Here is a 6096-nt window from a genome sequence, read left to right as displayed (position 1 = left end):
TTGTGGCCGACGAAAAGTCGTCAAAATCGTCAATTTCGCCTAGCTGATTTCGCTTTGACAAATTTGACGAAAACTTGCCATACATAAAGATTAACATTTACCCTTGTAAATAGATCCTTAATTCTAATTTTTAAAGCTGTAAATAGTTCTTAATCTTAACTTTTAGGTGTCCTAAATTGGTAGAGGGTCTCACCCTCGTTCATAAAGTTAATTGACTGACTGACTGACTGACTGACTGATTGATTGATTGATTGATTGATTGATTGATTGATTGATTGATTGATTGATTGGTTTCGTCAAATCTACCAGCTTTGTTACTACGTGCATTTTTGGACAAAAGGGCTGGTTTTCACTAGAGCATAAGCATAAGCATACGCATAAGCATAAGCCCATATACGCAGACGCATTGCCTGCTTAAAACATTTTATGATAATTACCACAAAAGGCGCTAATTATCAACATCTTACTGGCTGCGTATGTCGACTTATGCTTATGCTTATGCGCTAGTGAAAAGAGTGAAACCTTAGCGTTTCGTTGATTCCTCTATTAAATCTAGTTTTATCCGAAACAAGGGATTACACTAGTTAACTTGGGTAGTTTTCGGTAAAGATCGATCGCAGAGAATTTAGAAGTTGAGGTTAGACTCTATGTGTTCTACGTTCTCAAAACGGACAGTCACGTAACAACCAAAATGTTTTAGATCAATTTGCTACCAAATTTTGGGGTTTCGCTGGCGCGCCTTCGGAGGGCAGGAGCTCCCCTAAAATATAGAGATACCTAGAACTTCTTTTACACGAGTTACTTGGCTAACTATCAACTTCAAAGGTAATTTAATCACTGAAGCGAATTTAGTTAGCTGACATTTTCAATGAAAGCCCCCTAAGAAAACGCAAAATTTCAATAGGTGGAACCCTCACTTTTCACAATGTAAATCTTTATGATTCACAATGATATTAATACACTGACAAAGCTCGCTGCCAAAAGTAGTAAAATGATGATAACTCGACAAATTCACGGAAGCCAATCTACCGAGTAAACCCTTGCAGTATTATTTACCGTTCCGTTATTTCAGCTTGTCTCATTGGCGCTATTCACTTGAAAGAAAAATATTACTGGACAATATGTATAAGGCTTTAGAATAATGATTATTTTGGGACCTTTCCCGATCGACTGCTCTCTTTGAAGACCTGTGAAGCGTGAAGTCTGTGGAACAGTGTTACGCACGCAATCTGAAAATCATGTTCAAGATCTCTAATGCTAAATTAGGATTTAAGTTTAAAGGCCTTGATCGTTATTCTCGTCCGAAGCCGGCGCCGAAGCATTTATTAATTACCAAAGTGCATTAAAGTAAGCCTGTCACAGTCATGTGCTCCCAATCCATTCTCTTATAGGCACACTCAAGCGTAGCCTGAATTGCAACAGGAATTGTTAGTAATCCTATCAGCTCACTTTGAGTAACTCTCAGCACTGGCTTGCGTCACGCAAAGACCAAAGATCTGTCTTTCCCTATTTTGGACACCTTTGCGTAAAATTAAGGTAAGAGGAAGACAACTAAGTGATGGGAGGGAGCATGGAATTGTGCTGGCGATTGGAAAATATTCATGGACGAGTACTGTTCGCAAGAGAACGCAGTTTTGTTTTCATATGATCAAACACGTTCGAAGATGATCGCGAACAAATCGAAACACAGAGCGGGGAACTACTGATTTTGTGCGATCCTGCGATAGTTGTCGAAAACGTTCTCTAGCGATCGCGGATGCGTATTTCCATGCCTATGATCCCAGAATTTTGAAACTACAATCATTTCTGTGATCGTTTTTTTTATTTACTGCAGGGATTGCTTGTGAATTCATGAGGTTAGCTTAATCTTAATATCATTGCTTTTCAATGTTTTTCCATAAAGTCAGTCTTGTCTTAACATTCCAATTATTGGAGGGATGTCGGGTTTGCATGTAAGGCCTTACTATCGATGACTGAGCTGAAGCGTGCGATTGCCGGCCAGGCAAATTAATAATCACGATTTTAACAACATCTATGCCTATCTTTTCTTTCACCCAAGAAAATGTAATGCTGCTGAAAAAAAAACGTGAAATGCATAGACGCGGATCAATTAGAAACTAAGCATTGCCAACCTCGCAACCACTGATGATTGTAAAAATGATCAGAATTTAATCTGCCGCCCCAAGTATTGCCGTCTTTTCACTAATTTCTTCTTTTGTATCTTACCGTAATCCAAATTCGCAATTAGCCTGATATTCCTGATATTCTGCGATATCATGTCACTGACTTGTTAAGGTTACGATATCATGGTCACCTGGTCGAATGTTGGTGCGGTAATTACCTATAAATCGTCCTTTACAGTACGCTTTGGCGGCGTATCAGGCTGGTTTGGTCTCGCCATGGGTATTTTGGCTCGACTACGCCTAGCCAACATGAGCCCCATGGTTCGACCAAACTCGCTTGATATGGCGCCGAGGCGTACCAAAAAGGTACGGTTAGGCATAAAAACTGAAACGTAGTCCACCTCATACTGAACTAAGACTATTAAGCTAAGCCAGTTTTGTCATCTTGGCAAATGAACATGGCAGACAGTTGCGGAATAAAATTTCCACTTACTCGAAAGACATTACTCCAAGTCCGGGCTATTGAAGGCGTGGAGAATTTAACAAATGATTACAGTGGTGTTTGGACCTTCTTTCTTTTAAGAACTGGTATTCAAGATATTTAAGAAATGTCAAAGGAGAGGTATCGTAGATCGCCAGCCATGAGAAACTGTGTCAGATCTAGTAAAGTAAACTTACTTTCTTCAACCATGAAACCGAGGTACCACATCAATAGGCCATGTTCGACATATTAATATTCTAACATGGCTCTGAAGCTTTCACGACAAAATTGAAAATTTTTTTAAGTTTCTTTTGTCCTTCAATTCCCAAAAGAGACTTGAATACAAAGACGACACCACAACACCTTGTCTAGATGTTTGTCCTGAAAGCTTCGTATACATGTTAGAATAATGATATATCGAATGTGGCCTGTTTCTTTTCTGTAGAGTTTCTTTTGCATATTTTACTGCCTTTTGTATATTTGACTTGCTCCATGCTCAGTGTAAATTGGTAAATACTTACCAAGGCTTCGTCTCGATAAATATTCTTCAATGTTAATTTCGCCTTCGGCGAAAATTTGTTAAATTTATTTTTTGCAAAAAAATCGTTTAATGATATAGTTCCATAATTTATTCCATTGTATTCTTTTTATCATAACATCTTTTAAAATCATTGGCGTCTCTCATCATTTCACCCGTTGAAAATTGCAGTTTGGGCAGTCTGTAGTTTTTTGAAATATTTTTGCGTTTTGCATTTTACTATAACTGTAGAATACCAAACGCGGCATTGCGCGCCTTGCTGATCATCTATTTCTTCTTTTCCAACGCAACCTCTGTTAACGATCACCTCACCTCACCTATCATCTTCGCGCTCTGTTGCGCATAAGGCCACACTACTCCTCTTCCACTTGCCCTGTCCTTAGCCAGAGCTCTCGCTTCCTCCCAGGACTTCCAGCCCACCATTGCCCTATCTTTTTCCACAGTACGGCACCAGGTTGTTTTGGGGCGGCCGACTTGCCTTTTGCCCATAGGTATCCTGAAAACGATTATCGTCGAAATAATTGAAGAGTGCGCAGATTACTCCGGTACGATTATTCGTCTGGTTACGACTCTGGAACAACAGCCCGTTTCGTGTTCATCTTTTCTCATTTACATTACAATATACTCCAACATGTAAGTGAGACAATTTCGGGCAATTCTGTACGTAGTATCTGCCCGTAATTGTCTCGCATCCACGTTGGATTACATTGTAATGCAAATGACAAAGTTAACCGCGAAGAGGGCAACTGAAGAGCTGCTTTATTCATACGTGCTTGCGTTATTTCTTGAATAACATAAACATCAGCGAGTCTCTAGGATACCCAATCCGGCAACGGGTGGTTTTACGTAGCAGAGTTATTACATGTACAACATTTTGAAGGATGCCCGTAGCCATTTAGAAAAGCGAAATACCCCGGGGCGAGTCTCATCCCGCAGTCGCCTTTAGAAACATTTAAAAGGCGTTAACCTTTCTTACAACTTACGATAAGTATTATAATTTAGTGTAGGTGTTAGCACAATTCACAATAGCACACGATGAAAGAGCAATTCTCTCCTTGAAAAAACCTTGGTACCTGCTTGTAATGCGGAATGAAAACTTATCCCGACGACACATTTCGAGGAAAAACAAAGGACATTTTTCAGTTTAGCAGTTCGTGGGAAAACATGGCGGGAGAGCTCGAATTTTCATGGCACGGGGCGGAAGGAATCGAAACCCTCGAGATGTCTCCTCTCTTTGAAGCATGGAAACCAGTTAGCGGCACAAGGGTTACTGGGAGAAACAAAATGGCGGTGAATAATTGTTAAGTAAGAATTCATTTCTCATCTTGTCATCTACCAGCTTGTGTTAGTCGAAGTCAAGGTCTAATGCAAACTCAAACTGGAGCCCAATCTCGACGATTCAGGATGCCCTATTCTTTCTATCAATCACTACCGCAATCAATTCAAGAGAGCGTGCGGTAGATGATAAACAACAATCGTGTATCTGCGTGTATCATCTTTTCTGTCTCATGCCAAGGGCAAATTACTCATGATTATGGACGAGCTACTTGAAAAATCATAGCCATTGTACGAATTAGTTGGCGGACATAAACGTTGTATTCAGCGAATAGATATTCAAAAAGACTTTCCTTTCAGAAAAAGGCACCCTAGTGTGAATCCCTGTCATTTTTACTGCAATATTAATTTCGTTTTTTTTTTTTTTTTAATCAACATATTTTAGACACAAAGAACCCACCTCTTTTTACCTGTCTGACGTAGACAAAAGCTTGTTTGACCTAAGGGATTTTAACAGCAACCCGGACCTTACGTTACAGCTTAAGCAGGCCTACTCTGGTACCTTAAGTCGCCGTAACTTCATTAAGGCGACTTTGGGCGATTTAGGGCGTGTTTAGGCGTCTTAAGCGAAAGTGGCAGAAAAAAACATTGCGACTTTAGGCGATTTAAGGCGGCTTAAGGCGACTTAAGGCGAATTTATTCCACTTCAGTGATAAAAACCTAAACTTTGCAAGTCTCTCCACATACTTGAAAACTATCTACAAAATCTCTTCCAATAAACCAACATTGTACTAATAATTTTGTTCACTTTTGTATTCACATAAGTCACTATAGTATCAAGTATCTAGCTTTCAAACCATTTTAGACTTACAAAAATACTTAGAATTACCACAACAGTTATTTTTAAAAGAATAATAAAAACAATAAATACCAGCAACAGGACTGGTGGTACCAAAACACAAATGAAACAATAACGTTATCCGTAAGCCATATACTCTACGGCTGACATGATAGGACAAAGCATTGGCAAGTCCTCAATTATTGTTTACTGATAGCCAAATATTGCATTTTCTGCACAAGCCTTCGTGGAGATGTTTTAGGTTTTCAAAACTTTCTATCGTTCATTCCCGGAAAACTTGAAATTCTTAAAGAGATCGCGACTGCAAAAAAAGCACTTCCAAAATTTTATCGCACGTGGGCTTTTTACTTTAATTTTATATGCTGCTGATGCTTATGGTTGATTTATATTTAATTTTCATATCTATTATTTAACTGTAAGCTTGTACATATAGGGAAAAAAAAACTACATGTATCTATCATGTGTCATTGTAAAATAATAACAATTAAAAAAAGGATGCGAATAGTGGTAAATATTTACCGAGCTGCGAAGCGGCCGGGGAAATATTCACAACCTTCACCGACAGTAAGGTGAATAATTGTTTTAGTATATACCACACAAGTTCAGTAATCAGCCGATTGAAAATTTGCTTTATTTCTTACAATAGCAAGTACTATTCACCCCTGAGCAAACAAAGAAAAACGAAATGGCTTCCCGTTTCGCTTCGGTTACCGAGGAGCAAACTTTATTGATAGACGAGGCGAGTGTTCGAAAAATACAAAAATGGCAACAAAGGTTGGTTTGACCGTATTTAATGGTAAGTTGTTTAATCTTCCAAACT

The sequence above is a fragment of the Orbicella franksi genome, chromosome 2 (assembly GCF_964199315.1).
Source record: "Orbicella franksi chromosome 2, jaOrbFran1.1, whole genome shotgun sequence".
Classification (NCBI taxonomy): Eukaryota; Metazoa; Cnidaria; class Anthozoa; order Scleractinia; family Merulinidae; genus Orbicella; species Orbicella franksi.
This window is presented reverse-complemented; position numbering follows the sequence as displayed.